The 16788-nt window shown below is 42.6% G+C and overlaps 1 non-coding gene across 1 annotated transcript; it reads right to left on the reverse strand.

Annotated features, from left to right (window-relative positions):
* Nucleotides 1-16423: 16423 nt before the first annotated feature.
* On the reverse strand, nt 16424-16496 carry TRNAA-AGC (transfer RNA alanine (anticodon AGC)). Its single transcript has one exon. It is a non-coding gene; the product is annotated as a tRNA-Ala (tRNA).
* Nucleotides 16497-16788: the final 292 nt, after the last annotated feature.

Here is a 16788-nt window from a genome sequence, read left to right on the forward strand (position 1 = left end):
CCAACGCTTCCCACAGCTCCTTCCAGATGGCTCCTAGCACAAGCGATGCCACACAACTCTAAAGCCTACACATGACAGCAGTGCATGCGAGCTCCAGCAACACGCTCCAGTAACAGCCTACAAAGGCTCTCAAGATAGCCAACAATTTGCATGACAAGCGACGCATAGACTCCAGCATAGCACAGCGCTCCTCTGCCTTAGCTTCGCCATAGCCGCTTCCAAGACTACTACACAGCGCATTTCGTAGAGAGCTCTAGCAGCTCATTGCATGCAATAGCCTTTCGAAGCCTTAAAGGAGACAAGGCTCATGCAGGCGCATCCACGGATGCCTCAATAGCTAGCCCATTGGCCATAAACTATTCTACAACCAAAGCTCAATGCTCCAGCTCTCCGACGACGCCAACCAACTCCTATGACGCACCTCTACCATCAAGCTCTCTACTCCACACAACCCGACTGCTCTGCAATGGCTCACAACGTCGGCCGGCACCTCTAAGCAGTCTCCAAGCCCAACGCCAAACTAGAGCCCACAGGAGGCTCTCGACGACGTCCCTCTTTGATCTGCCACGTCAGCATCCATGTTGGCATGCCATGTCATCAGGCTAACCTCACCTTCCACATCATTCATTGACCAAGTCAAAGTGCCACATCACTAGGGTTGACCAATCAATTACCACATCACCTTGTCCAATCAGCAGTGCCACATCATCATTGCCATGTGGCACTGACCTCTACAAGCACAGTCCCCTACAAGGCACACTGTGCACACACTGCATGTGACTACACAGTTGCCACCTCATCAATGCTCCACAAGCACACCTCTTGCTAGGCATAGTGCCACATCATCACTGCATGTGACACATCATCGTTGAGCACATTTGCACTCCTTTTGCCCCTCCACATAGATCAAGTCGTATCTCTTGATCCAGGAAGAATTTGAGGGCGCTCCAAAAAGGAAAGTCGCTCAATTTTTTGCTCTACGCGCTCGTCACATCACATGCATATTTCGGTGCAAGTTACACTCACATTTGAGCCTCGCCAACAAATCCACTTCCTACACACACATCAGCCTCTACATCGACGCATCTGACCCAGCACTTAAAAAGAACAAAAGAAAAGGAATTATTTAATGTTCTTTCATCGATCGATGGTTGGTATAGATCTAGATTAGAGTAGACTAGATTGCCATAGAGGGGATGCTTTGAATCTCCCCAAGTTACCAATCTAAACCATGCCCAAAATTCCTAACTAGTACCTACTCGGAGTCAGTCCATGCGCTCACATACGGTTTCACATCATTACATTACGTGAAACCTGATGTCCATCAGTTTAGTGAGTAGACTTTAGAGAGTTCAAAGGCATTGCTGATTGTTCAATGGGCAGATAGCATTTGATTTCACACACACATGCCACCATTGTAAAGCCTACACGGCTATTTCACGGCATTGTGCACATCATTTCAGCCTTGTAAAGCCTCATGGCTATTCCCGGCATCATTTTCCACAAGCCTTGTAACACATATCTGATTTTATATATTACAGTTCTATCTTCACCGACAGTTCAGATTCCACTTGGCACAGCCATTGTTTTACAGTTGATTCAGCCACAGATTTTCACGACACTTTGAGTACATTTCTTGCACCATGTCTATGACTAGCAACCTCAATCTGGAGGCATCTGCTAAGCTAGAAAACTCCAATTATGGCACATGGAAATACCGAATGGAGACCATTCTTGTACTTCAGGACAAATGGGAGTATGTCGATGGATCTACACCTAGACCATTGGACGATCCAGTCACCAGTAGCTCTACTCCACCTATTGTCACAGCACTAGCAGTGGGATCTACAGCTACACAAACAATTTCCGCACCTGTAGCAGATCCTGCCATTACCCAAGCTCAGGCAGAATGGGATAAGAAAGACAAGTATGCATATCATCTGATCAAGCAGAATGTGCAAGATGTCATGCTAGGACAGCTCAACACAGTCAAGACATCGAAAGAAGCATGGGATATGTTTGCAGCTCTCTATGAGTCCAAGAACACATCTAAGATTCTCACACTGAGAAACCAAATCAACCAGAGTTTCCACAACAGCAAGCGAAAGCAGTCATTCTTATGTACTTCGGATCAAAGACTACAACAATCAACTTGTAGAGTAGGAGAGACTATGAATCCCATAGAAATGGTTCAAGTAATCTTGAATGGACTAGGAGAGGGATACGAGAATCTAGTCCAAAGTATTTTCATCCAATGGTAAATTCCGACACTGGAAGAACTTCAGTCAATCCTACTTAGTGAAGAACTTAGGACGCAAGCCATTCAAGCTCAAAAAGGTAATTCTAATGATTAGGCATTCACACCTTCAGACAGAAGCAGAGGCAGAGGCAGAGGTAGAGTCATTCCAAAAAAGTGGTCATCATCAACAACAAAATCAAAGTTAGAATTAGAATTAGCATCAGCATCAACAACATCCGCATTAGCAAAGAGAAAATCATTGCAATCGAGGAAGATTCCAAGGATGAGAGAATGCATCCACCAACATGTCAAACATTCAATGCAACTACTATCATAAGTTTGGACATTATGAAAGAGATTGCCGCAACAAGCAGTATGACCAAGGTGGTCAATCCAGTAGTAATCGAGGGAATTTCCGCGGCAGAGGAAATCATCGTGGTGGACATTCTAGTCACAATCATTTTGCAAATGAACATGCGAATATGTTTCTTGCAAATGAGGAAATGCAATAGACTGATACAATGTACCTAGACATTGACTACAATCCAAAAGAGGATTTCAGCTCTATCAAGTTAACCAAGTAGAACAAGATCCTTGGTACATCGACAACGGTGCATCATCTCACATGACAAATCATCAGGAATGGTTCACAAAGATGAAACCACTAGAAGGTTAGAAAAATGTCATCTACACAGCAGATAATATACTGAATCCAGTTCAAGGGACATGTGTTATCCCTATGAACAATTTCACTGGTACGAAAGGATTGGTGAAAGATGTACCCTATATTTCGAAGCTTGGCAAGAACCTTTTAAAATGATGAAACACAACTATAGAGTCATCTTCGATGGAGATCAATGCACTATCAGAGACAAATCCAAAAGATGTCAGCTAGTAGCAAAAGGTGTTAAGGAAGGACGATTGTATAGAATGCTAGCTACAGTACCAAAAAAGCATGCCATGTCAGCTCAACTGCAACAGATGCCACTATCTGCAAAATGACACAAGAGATATGGTCATGTCAATTTCAAGTACTTGTTAGATCTCAGGATTCAGAATATGGCAATCGGGATTTCGAAGGTACAGTATCTTGGAAAAGATTGCGAAGCATGCTACTTTGGCAAACAAAAGCAAACCAAATTTGGCAGAAGTACCTCTCGTGCACGAGGTATTCTTGATTTGATACATACATAGGTATGGGGTTATGCACAAACCTGTAGCATCAATGGTTCACTTTACTACTTGACTTTCATCGATGACTACAACAGATATTGTTGGGTCTACTTTCTGAAAGAGAAATCTGAAGTGTTTTCCAAATTTCAAGAATTCAAAGCCATGGTAGGAAACCAGACAGGCAAAGACATGAGATCAAACAGTGGAGGTGAATACATGCTTCAGCATGCATGAACTTTTGCAGAAGTCACGGAATTCGAAAACAACTCACTTGTGCAGATACTTCTCAGCAGAATGCAAGAGCTGAAAGGAAGAATGGGACTTTAATAGATAGTGCTAGAACAATGCTTAGTGAGAAGCATCTTTCAAATCAGTATATTGAGCAGAAGCAATAGCCACTACAAACTATTTGCTTAATCGGCTTCCTACCAAACCGATACAGGATATGACACCTTATGAAGCATTCACTGGTCATAAGCCACACATTGGGCATCTCTGTATATTTGGTTGCATAGCATATGCCCACATACATGACGATCATCGCAAGAAATTGGATGTGAAGTCACACAAATCATCATAGTTGGCTACAATGAAGAAAGCAAAGCATACAAGTTGTATGATCCCATCAACCGCAAGGTCATTATCTCCAGAGATGTTTTTTTTTTTTAGGAATCAGAATAGAAAACCTCAAATACACAGGAGATGGAAGCATCGACTTAAGAGTCATCTATAGAACAAGTTGATGAAGAAGAGCAAGAATTTCCAAGAACACCCCAAGCAGAGCCATAGCAGCTCAGACGATCTACTAGGGAAAGTAGACCACCAGCCAGATTGACATATGCTCAAAAAGGCAAAGCAATTCAGGTTGAAACCACTAACTATGCTCTTATGACTACCATCATGGCTAGAGAAGAGCCAGTGTACTTCGAAGATGCAGTACATAAGCCAAAATGGCAAACTGCTATGAATGAAGAAATGGATGCTTTGTACAAGAATATTACTTGGGAATTATGTGACCTTCCACTAGGAAAGAAGGCCATAGCAAACAAATGGGTATACAAAGTGAAGTACAATCCAAATGGAAGTATTCAAAGATACAAATCCAGACTAGTTGCAAAAGGATTTGCATATCAATATGGTCAAAATTATGATGAGACTTATGCTCTAGTAGCAAAGATGGATTCCATACGGTTCTTGATATCACTAGCAACACTCAGCAGATGGAATGTGTACCAGCTTGATGTCAAGAATGCATTTCTCAATGGTTACCTAGATAAAGAAGTCTACATGCAACAACCAGTAGGTTATGTTGAACCAAGAAAAGAGAATAAGGTTTGCCATCTCAAGAAAAGTCTCTACGGCTTAAAGCAAGGACCTAGAAGTTGGTAGAGCAGAATCGACAACTATTTTGCTGATCTGGGATACCTGAAGTCCAATGCAGATCATACTCTCTACTATAAAGTTCAAGGGGAAGACATTACTATTGCACTTTTGTATGTAGATGATCTGATTGTGGCAGGAAGCAAGGATAGCTTCATCAAAAAACTAAAACAAGACTTATCTGTAGAGTTCGACATGAAATATCTTGGACTTATGCACTATTGTCTTGGAATTGAGTTCTGGAGAGATTCAGATAGTACATTCATGAGTCAACTCAAGTATATTGATAGTCTCCTGAAAAAGTTTCATATGGCAGATTGCAAGATTGCAGCCACTCCCATGGAACAAAGTTTGAAACTTATTAAAGATTTAAAAAGCCTACAGTCAATGACAGGTACTACAGGCAACTCATCGAATCTCTTATATATCTAACTATCACACATCCAGATATTTGTTATGCAGTAAATTCACTAGCACAGTTTATGGCAAATCCAAAACAGTCTCATTGGAATGCAGCCAAAAGAGTCTTGAGATACATCAAAGGTAGAAGACAATTTGGGATAGAATATAGAGGAAGTCATCCACGGTTGCATGGATACTGTGACAGTGACTATGCCGAAGATCATGAGACCAAGAGATCGACATAGGGATATACGTTTTTCCTTGGTCAACGTTAGGGCACTCACTATAGGTGCATGTGAGGCTATATGGACCATGCCTATTATTACTATCACCGTTCGATGCAACATGATCCTAATCTTGTCTGCCTTCTTGTATAAGGTGATTGTGTTGCACTCTTTAGGATTGGAAATGCTCACTCTTGTGGAATCTTTTGTATCCTCTATCGATTCCCCCCACATCTACATGTCACCGGCTTGAATGGCATGCACACCTATGGCCTCTATATGGCTGTGCTCTATGGATTCCACAGAGATGTTGATGAAGGGCTAATGATTTTCACAGCAGAGTACTCTTATCTTGTTGGGGGGGTGTAATCTGTGTCGTGGCAATGTGCATGATCTTTGGCCTCTCCATTGTCTCCTCCATCATCTCCCCAAAAAATTCAAATGCAACAATCTGAGCTTGCAGTAATATTGATTTGTACCAATATCCTCTTGCCATTAGCAAATTGGCAATACTGAGTTGTACAAATATCCTCTTGGTCAATGAGGCTCATAACCACTCAACCTAATGGCTAGATGTAATATCTTGGCCTCTAAGGCTCTCAGCAATTCCTAAGTTTTTATAAATGTAATCTCTTTTGTTCAATTTTTGCTCCATGAGGCTCTCAATATAAACTATTGTTAATTTTTATATAAGCCACTCATGTTCACTCTTGTGGAATCTCTTCGTTCCCTTGATCGATTCCCCCTAAATCTCAGTGTAAATTGTTGTTAATTTTTATATAGCCTATTATTGGATGTAGATGTAGTCTCTTTTGCTCGATTTTTACTCGATGAATTGTAGTTCATTATCTGGATGGCACCACCAAGCCTCCAATCACCGTAGTGGCTCAAAATAGTTTTGCCCTCATTTAGGATTTATTGCAACAAGGACTAAATTACCAATAAAGTAGGACTACATTTTCCTTGGTTTAGGACCAAAATAATGCTTAAATAGCTCCAACAACCCACCGTAGTGGTTGCTGAAGATACATCTAGGAAAATACAATTTGACTTTTAGAAAATGCAATTGAAAATATGGCCCTTGAGGGGGCCCTCTAGGGGCAAGGGCCATATTTGACATGCATTATATAATATCTAGGATGCCATCTGACAGATATGGCCCTAAATGGGACCCCTCAAGGGACATATCAACAATTGCATTTCCCTTGGTTGCACAAGGAAATACATTTTCCTTTGCGCACTAGTATATAGTTAACTCCAAGAACTAGTGCGGTGGTTGTCATATATCTCCTTTTGTTTGCCAGTGTGATGGTCATCATAGATCTCCTTTACTAATAAATAGGTAGCTCCATAACTCCAAGAACTAGCATGGCGGTCGCCCCGCAAACCTTGAATTTTCATGATCTGCATGGGTGTGTTGCTCGGTGACAGATGGCAAAGCTGCGGGCAAAAGGATGTGCGATGATGTCTGTGGTCAAGCCAGAGACTACACTACATGAAACAAGGTAGAGCTATCGTGTCTCAAGCTCTGCGGTGTTTAAAATCATCGGTTGCACCTCCTTATTATGCCAAGAACCAGCATGGTGGTTGCTCCAAGCATTTTCATGATCTGCATGGGTACGCTGCCTGGTGACAGGTGGCAAAGCTATGGGAAAAGGCTACACAATGATAGGTGGTCAAGCTAGAGATAAAGTAGTGCAAAGGCATGATGTACTCAGGACAGATACTGCACTGCACGAAGCAGGGCAGAGCTGCCAATTGTTGAGCGCTTTGATGTTCAGACTGATAGATTGCATCTCATCATTACACCAGTGCGGCACCATGACGTTTGGGAAATTTCTAGTGAGAGTGTAGGTCCAGCTAAAATTGAAAATCTCACCCAAGAGCGCATCGTATCATGGCCCCAAAAATAGCTTTGTGATTAGCTACACCCAAGCAAACGTTGACCCAACCAATTTTGGAAGAATCACCTCTCAAGCAAGAGGTATTATTGATTTGATTCATATATATGTATGGGGTTATGCATAGACCCACCGCATCAATGGTCGATTGTACTATCTGACTTTCATTGTTGACAACTACAATAGATATTATTGGGTCTATTTTATGAAAGAGAAATCTAAAGTCTTTTTTAGATTTCAAGAATTCAAAGCCATGGTAGTACACCAAACAGGAAAAAAGATCAAAGTCATGAGATCACACAGAGGAGGTAAATACACATCTTCAGCATTCATGAATTTGTGCAAAAGTAATGGCCTTTGGAGACAATTCACATGTGCAGATACTCAAAAGTAGAATGAAATATCTAAAAGGAAGAATGGGACTTTAGCAGACTGTGCTAGAGCAATTCTCAATTAGAAGCACCTTTTAAAGTAATGTTGGGCAATAGCATAAGCCATGCATTGGCCATATCTGCATATTTGGTTGCATAGCGTATGGCCACATACATGATGAATCTTTTGGCGCACTAGATGTAATGTTTTGATCTCTAAGGCTCTTAGCAATTGCTGAGTTTTTATTACATTTATGTAATCTCTTTTTGTTCAATTTGAGGCTCTTAGTCTGTACTATTGTTACCTTTTATATTTGAATGGTTATGGCCGCTAGCTATAATCTTTTGGCCTTTAAGGCTCTCAACAATTGTTGAGTTTTTATAAATGTAAGATCCTCTGCTCAATTTTTGCTCGGTATAAGTTGTTAATTTTCATATAACTTGTTATTGGATGTAGATGTACATTGTAATCTCTTTTGCTCAATTTTCACTCGATAAATTGTACTTTTTTCCTCATTTATATTTACTGCAAACCATTTTTCATCCAAAGTGCATTTCGTCACCGGATGGCTAGGATTTTGGCAATTGATGCATTCGTGTTCCATCCTTACTTTTCCTGGTGAGTACCCTCCAGATGCCATAAAGCTCCCTTTTTCAAGCCCTTCGAGGCCTTCTTAGGCTTCTTCTCTTCCTCAATTTCTCACTTCTCACTATTGTCTTCATCAAAACTCTCGTCCGAGTTCTCTTTCAAACTCTTCATCATTGGCTTTGTGCTTCTTCTTTGAGGATCTCTTTTTTGCTTTACCTTTTCCTTTAGATGACTTGTAATGTTTAGCCATCCATCCTTGAAGTTCTTTGCCCACACATACACTTGCACCACCACATCATTCAATGGCATGGTTACTTTATTCATTGTTGCCACTGCTGTCTGCACATCTTTTGCCAATCTGGCAATGAAGTATTCATTCAACACTTCTACGGTAGGTTGGGATATGGGAACTTGTTGCACACGTTTGTGGAATTGATCCACATGGTCTTCCACAACTTGGTCCCCCTGTTGTGGAATATGCAAGCCTTCCAGAGTCTACTGAGTCATTTTCTCTTTATGAAACTACCTCAAGAATGCGATTCTGTTAGCATCATAGGACATTAAGTAGTCTACAAGGTACTCCGCCAACCATTATGATGCCTTTCCCTCTAGACTTGACTCAAATATAGCCTCCTTCTGCACTAAATCCACCATACCCAGCATGTTGAGGGCTAAGATTTTGTCGACATAATGCACATGCATGTCCGGGTCATCTATGGATTTCCTTAGAAAGTTTGTATACTTGACATCCGCTACCACCACCATTGGAACCACAATTGCAACCATAACCGTAGCAGCAGAGCTGATCCGCAAACTGCCATCAAAGATTGCAAATTTTGGAACAGTCCTCTTACTGCCAACCACTCTTGCCTCGCAATTGGTGAGGAAGGTATGCTAAGTACCTTCCACCCACCTAGAATAGGCCACAAAGCAGGAACAAAACTAGGCCGTCGCTTTGCGCTACATGGAGTGATCTCACCACTTGGCCCCTCGACTCTAGCTAGGTATCATCGTGCTGGAGAGCACCTCCGACTGGGCTCTTTTGCTCTTGCTGGACATTTTCCTATTCTAGGGGATCTCCACTAGTAGAAATGGCCCTTCTAGGCCACCGAGGCTATTGCATTATCGAAACCAGTGGCTCCAAAGGTCCATGTGACCATGTTTGCATGCATACTTCTGTTTTGTTTCTCCAAAAGGCCATGTTAATGGGATTTCTCTACTACATTAAGTGGTCATATCAATACAATCTTTCTCTAACAGAGCTGGTGTGAGCCGAGAAACAAAACAGAGCCAAGATTTGTCTGCTACATTAAATGGTCATATCAATACAATGCTTCTCTAACACAGCTATTGCGAGCCAGGAAACAAAGCAAGCAGGTTGGGTGATAAACAATACATGATTGAATCATGTTGCTTTATGATGCAATACTAAAAGAAACACAACAAAACATATAAAGAAACGGTTGGAGGCCAAAACATAGAAATGAAGAACACATCGCTTAAAGTTTCCTATGGAGTACTACATCTCAGCTGACGAGTCTAATTAAGCAAGGTCACTTGCATTTTAAAAGTCTAGAATCAACAACGTACAAAGAGGGGCAAGGTGTTTCTGTAAGGCTTGGCTTGTTAGGCATATTTCACTTTTTCAGTGGGAGATATCCGCTTCATGTATAGGCCTCCGTCCTGGTTGTTGGACCCCATTTTGGATACTCCTTAGGTAGTGAGCTAGAATTGCCGGTAGCCTAGTCTGGGACAGCTAGACTTTTTCTCCTTATATTCGTGATCATCAACCCTATTTTGACAGCTGATTTATATGGGTTTTTTCTCAAGCATTAATAGAAGTTTTGTTTCTTTGAAAAAAAAAGAAGAGGGACAAAGTAGCCCTTGTAAAACCTCCTTCCTACCAAAGATCATTGTAAGGTGCCATGGGTTTGAACTAACTATCGTATGAATTATAGATATGGCTGTGCGGGTGGTGCTGCATTAACTAAGGGCACTGCCGCATTGAACAAGGAGCAGCTGCCCTCTTGACTCTACCTTAAAGGCTTATAAGAGAAAAGTTTGGGTTGAGTGATTCCAAGGATTGAAGTTGCCATGTTACCAGAATACCTACCCGGTCGGGGTGGTCAGATTGGTTTAACACTTTGGCAAGGGTCTCTTTGGGGCTGGTGTTCTCTAACTCCACAACTCTAGGGTCTTCTTTCTATGCCCATTCTTATTTCTAGGGTGGTCATCTTGAAGTCATCATCTATAGATGCTTTGAAGCCAAGGGTCTCTTTGGGGCTGGTGCTCTCCAACTCCACAACTCTAGGGTCTTCTTTCTATGCCCATTCTTCTTCTCTAGTGTGCACTTCAAGTGCTGCTTCCTAGCCTTGGATGTATCCATGGGGTTGGCCTCGAGTGCTCCCCTTATTGGTGGTGCTGAAAATGGGAACAAGACGAAGAAAACTGGACTACATGGCTCCAAGCATTCACCCACTTTGTGAGTCATTTTACCTCATGGAGGAAGAATTCTAGGAATAGCTTTGCCCACGCCATGGGATTTCCTTCCTCCGCTTGCATTAACCACCTTATTATAGAGGCAAGATATACCCTGTTATAGAAGCCAAGATATTAGCAGACTTTGTTTCGAACCAAATGACTTCAAGAAAGATTTTGAAGCAGGGGATGAGAGTAGGGTTGGTGTGGTTGCTATGGAGGTGCTCTTGGGTGGTTCTTTCCAAACAAGATCTCCATATCACTAAGCTTAGCACTAGAGCAATGAGATTTGCCGCTTAGAGGGAGATGAAGCATGAGGCAACCCACTTCAAAGTGAGCATGTACTCCCCGAAGATAACTTGAACAAAATTCTCTTTGCTGGAGCTATGTCATAATGCTATCAATCGCTCGTAGGTCAATGGGGATCATGCCTCATAGTAGGCTCGTGGCACCTCTGACTCATGTTGCTATCAACCATTTGTCTACAGAAGGTGCTGTGATATTGAAGGTCGACAACCAAGTGTAAACCACCATGGTGAGAGTTGGAAGGATCGGAGGTAGAGTTCAAGAGAGCATGAAACGCACGATTGTGATGAGCAAAGTTGCAAATGGCATATGGAATGAGAGAAACCAATGAACAAAAGGCATGCAATGGTGAGGCACTTGCATGCATGCCAGGTCATGATGGCCTTTTTGGGATGTGACAACCCATGTATTGTAATTAAATTGGAGTGCATCTTGTCACTCGATGAATAGCATTCGACCAAATTAAATCCACATGTGTAGCCATTACTACCGGTTTCCTTGAGGAAGGAATATGGTGGCATAGGACCAAAATAAGGCCTAAGGTAGTAGCCATTAACTGGGTTTTTGAAAAGTTCCCCTTAAGCATGCTAAGTAAAAAGGTGCCATCATAGTAGCATTGCATGAGCCAATATGGTCCGGCCCATCAAAACATCAACATGTTAGGGTGGAGGCCCTATTTATATCGAAAGAGCAATATTGCACCCTTCTCTTTGAAGATCTAGTTCTCCACATGGCGGCCAACCCATTTCTTTCGGCGTTGCTACACTATAGTGGCAGTGTGGGCCGTGATGAATCTAGTCTCGTTGAGCTATTGTAGTTGGTCCATGTGGTGTGTGAGTGATTCTTCTAGGATTAGTCTTTCATGATTGTGATCCCAAGGCTTGGTACCAAATACTAAATGGGAACCACCACTTCAATTCCATATACGATCTTGCAAGGGGTGAGACCTGTCACTACCTTATAACCTATCCAAAAACCCCATAAGATAGAATATAGCTTTTGGTCCCAATCTGTGCACTTCTCGTTGATGATTTTCTTCATGATCGTCGTCATGATCTTGTTGGAGGATTCTGCTCGACCATTTGCCTATGCATAATAGATGGTAGATAGCTTGTGGATTATCACATCCCACCTCGTCATTTTCTTCATCACTTCATTAATGAAGTGGTTGCTCTAGTCGTTGACTATCTCAATTGGATAGCTGAATCGTGTATGCTCATAGATGAATTTGAGGCTCCATGTGGCCAAATTGTCTTTTAGAGGCCTCGCCTCAACCCATTTGGTGTAGTAGTCCATTGTGATCAGGATGTATTTGTTACCATATGGATGGGTAGCGGGCTTGAATGGGTCGATGTAGTCAAGGCCCCACTTTTGGAATGGTTCCAAAGGGAGAACTGGGTTATGCGACATGCGTTCCTAGATAGTGGGCTTTCCCAATCTCTAGCATGCATTGCATTTCTTGGCATAGGTAAAGGAATCACCAATAACTGTATGTGAGCAAATGCTCGCCTACAGGATTTTTCAATCGGTGTCATCTCTAGCAAAATTTCCTCTGGCTAAACCTTGGTGAGCTTCCCACAGGATGGTTTCTTGTTCACGCAGCTGAACGCATCTCTACTGGACCTTGTACGGACAACCAAGGTGGTAAAAGGAGTCCATAGAGTCACTCACTTGCACCTATCTCGAGATGAGTGACAACCTGCTACACTGATTTATAAGAGCTGGTGCATGTCATTGTACCACATTAGTATGAATAGTGGGATGTTATCTTGTGCTTCTTTCTGTTCCTGCACCAGTGGTGGTGCTACATCTACCACATTGGCTGGTGCACGTCCGTTGACTACTACCTCGAACAAGTATGAGAAATCATCGATAAAGAGGTCTGGGTTCTTGCCACCATCTAGCTAGATAGGTAATCATCCACCGCATGCAAACTACCTTGAGTATGAGCAACAATGAAGTCAAAATCTTAATGAGCAAGCTTACCTTCCAACTCAGGCTTAGTGTGACGAGAAATAGTAGTGTTGAAAGGTCCACATGAAAGACAAAGGAGTTCTCAAGGAGATAGTGCCCGAACTTGTTGATGGACTAGCTCATTCCAAGCGCTTCCTTCTTTGTCGTTGAATAGTTATTCTCAGGCTTGGACAATTGGCAACTTGTGTAATAGACTCAGTGGCACCAACTCTTTGTTCTTTCCTACGTGAAGACCATGCCAATTGCTGTGTGAGAGGCGTTGGATGAATACATGGAAGGGAATCTTCCAATAGGGCAGTTGAACGATCAGGGCAACTTGTGTAATAGACTCAGTGGCACCAACTCTTTGTTCTTTCCTACGTCAAGACCATGCCAATTGCTGTGTGAGAGGCGTTGGATGAAGTCATGAAAGGGAATCTTCCAATAGGGCAGTTGAACGATCAGGGCTTTGACCAGCATCAGCTTGGGGAATTGGAAAGCTCAGTTGCAATTATCAACAGCTTGGTGTTGAGGAGTGCATTGTGGGTCCTTTATATAGGCTGCAGGCCAGTAGCCAGTCACCAGCCAACCAGCCTGGTCGGCTGACAGACCAATCTACAGACTGGCAGTGGCCCAGCCCGAGGGCTATTCCAGCCCAACCTCTTCCCCCCAGCTCCAGTACAGTTTTCCCACTTTCTAGTACAATCCCTGATATCCGTCCTCTCACAATCACTCTGTTGGACAATCCTTAATTGATCTGTTGTGATAGCGAAAGTTGCATTGCTATAGCGGAACCGTGAAGTGACAGTTTGTACAAGGTTCACTTTTTTGTATGCTGCAATGCATTCACAGTTGAGTTTACTGTGTGTTCTTTGAGTTGTTTACAGAAAGTTGAAGGTGTGGCGTGCATGTGTTATGAGCTTTGTATACTGGACAAGTCTTTCTCTCTCTTTTTCTATACGCTTCACATTGATGAGCTATGGAGGTTTGGGTGGATGAGAAATCGCCTGGGGTGGATGATCCAAGTAAGCGTGATAGAGAGGATTTCATTGCCCTAGCCTTAACAAGCACATCGTCAAGCTGGGGGGTGTCTTGGCCTCTCCAAGCTAAAGAATCTGCACTAATGTGCAGATTGTTAAGAAAACTAACCTGAAGACGGCTGCTGGGCGCAGGGTCCTAGCATGGATGGCTTTGTTAACAGGTTCTCTCTCTCTCTCTCTCTCTCTCTCTCTCTCTCTCTCTTACCTGTTTATGTTGCTCGCTGATGGGTTGCAGGATGGGCTCTTGTAGGACCCTTCCTCCAATGCCGAGAGAGTTTTGAGGATTCTTTCTAACAGTAAGGATGCCCAAGCATGTACGATGGTGCGTTGGAATCTCCAAGGGATTTGCAATTGGTTAAGCGCTTGGGAAATAAAGCAACTTAGACCTAATATAATTTGCCTTCAAAAGTTTGGAGTTGAGTCCTGAATGATCTGACAAAAATTTAGGGGCATAAATGTTTGCTGCGACTCCACTGTATTTGCAGTAGAGCATGAAGGAAAGTGTATAAAGTTCTTGAGGTGATAGATGACTTTGGACTTGCCTCAGGTTGAAGGAATAGCAAAGCAAATGCTTTGCACTTAATCTATTTAGGAGTCCTAGACAGGAGTGGACAAAGTATGGATTTGAGTGGATTAAACGTGGCAATGTTTTTCGGCTTCTGGGACATCCATCAGGAGTTGATGTGACCACGAAGCAAAGGTTCATCACTTGATAGATGGATGGTAATTTGTCGAGCTGCTAGGCTAGGGTCTTGATTTTGACACTTGCACTAGCTGCCATGACAGTTTATGTCAGTAGCATATGGCAGTTTGACAAGACTCTTTAAGCCTTTCGAACCTTTGTATGGCAATGCTAATGGGAAAAGCAAGGTGCATACAATGTCTTAGGGCCTTATAACCATGATGAAAGAGCGGGAATCCTGCAATGCCAAGAACTCGAAGGATCCACAATAGGGGTATTCAGGTGTGAGCAGTTCTGGAATGTGTAAGATATGACTGGAAGTCATGGGAGTGCATCAATGATACTTACATAGACATATAGTTAACACAGTTCGGGGCAAATTGAAGACTAATTGACCGATGAATATGTGTGCTTCTAGAACAGCAGTTCCGAATTGGCCTTGGAATCATGGATTCAGGCTGGATAAGACTGAGTCTATAATTGTTAACCCACTACTGGTGTGCACTGATCATCATTTCAGCCAGCTCAATGTTTAATGGCAAAACAGGGACTCACCCTTTTATTGGAAGCTCGCTTCTCATTCTTTTGGATAGGAATTGCTATCCTGCAGCTCAGGATAAAAGGTGCCTGTCAAACTCTCACTGTGAAGTTACGGCTCAGGATTTGCTTTGAGGATGATTTCAAGTGCAAATTGTGCAAAATCCCTGAGGAGACAGCAATACATTTTCTGTGGGTTTGGGTAGCTGCTCGAAACATGTGGCAGCATATACAGTTATGGATGTGGCATGCAGGACTGTTATCACGCAGGTAGAATCGATCCATCACTTGGAGCACTGCAGCATACTCTCTAGCTATGCATAGATCATTGATCTCGGCACTGTGAGAACGAGATGAATTAGTCTTTCACATTCAACAGATCTCTGTCCTCAGCGATGCTGGAATTGTATCCTAGGTGCTTGGATACTCTTGCCCTTGTCTTTTGACTGGGGCTTTAGAATATCAAGGAGTGTTATCATGGGCTCTATCTCATCAAAGAAGACATCCCCACTCACCATAACCCCCTTCGCAGCTGGATCATATATCTTGTATCCCTTTGTCTCCATGAAGACACGTTTCTTGACTTTGAGTCCAGCTTCTTCCTCTCTTGGTCTGGGACATGAATATGGGCTGTAGAACCGAAAACACTAAAAATACTCAACAGAGCAATTGGCAAACCTATTCACCAAAGGCATGGTCCAGCAAAGTTTCAACACTCACAGAAAGCCTTGTGCCAGAGGCAGTGTTGTAATTGGAAGCCTTGCGCTTCTTTTTTAATGCAATATAATCCCTTTTGGTGAAAAGACCATGAACTTGAAACACCAGCTATAAGCAATCACCTGAGCACCCCAATCTAACTCCAAGTTTCACAAACTGCAACAGACCATTTTGTACGTTGAATATAACAACTCTTCGTGAACTATATACTACTACTTGAACAAAGAACTTTTTCATTGAACTTGGTAAGGAGCAAAAATGATGTCCAAAGAAGATTTGATTGCAATAGGATAAGGTAATGAAGCATTCAGACCCATCACCAGTTCGAAGCTTAAAATGAAGTGCCAGAACCTGCGAGCGATTTAGAATGAACGTATTTCATCACAGCAGCGCTCACAGCATTCAGCTGGAAAATCGCTGCGATAAAATGTTGGAGATGCGGGGTATCGATCCCCGTACCTCTCGCATGCTAAGCGAGCGCTCTACCATCTGAGCTACATCCCCTCTGTGTTAAGAGTCGGTGCATTTATATTAATATTCTTATTAACATCAAAAAAGTGTACTCTTAGGCAATTCCAGAGAAGGTGCTAGTGGGTTTTCGATGCATAAATGGTCCGGGGTGCTCGCTTGTGGTAGTGGTCTATACTAGCTTGCATGCGTGAGTGTTCCCGTTTGAGAACGTGGCTCAATGGAGGAGTATGGAGGAGTGAAGAGACAGCAGTGTGAGGAGTATTCTGGCGTGTTTCGTGAGAACAGTCTAATGAATAGTGGTCTAATCACCTCTGTCGAGGAGTTC

The sequence above is a fragment of the Dipteris shenzhenensis genome, chromosome 25 (genome assembly GCF_047967505.1).
Source record: "Dipteris shenzhenensis isolate YYH24624 ecotype China chromosome 25, Dip_SZ_1.0, whole genome shotgun sequence".
Lineage (NCBI taxonomy): Eukaryota > Viridiplantae > Streptophyta > Polypodiopsida > Gleicheniales > Dipteridaceae > Dipteris > Dipteris shenzhenensis.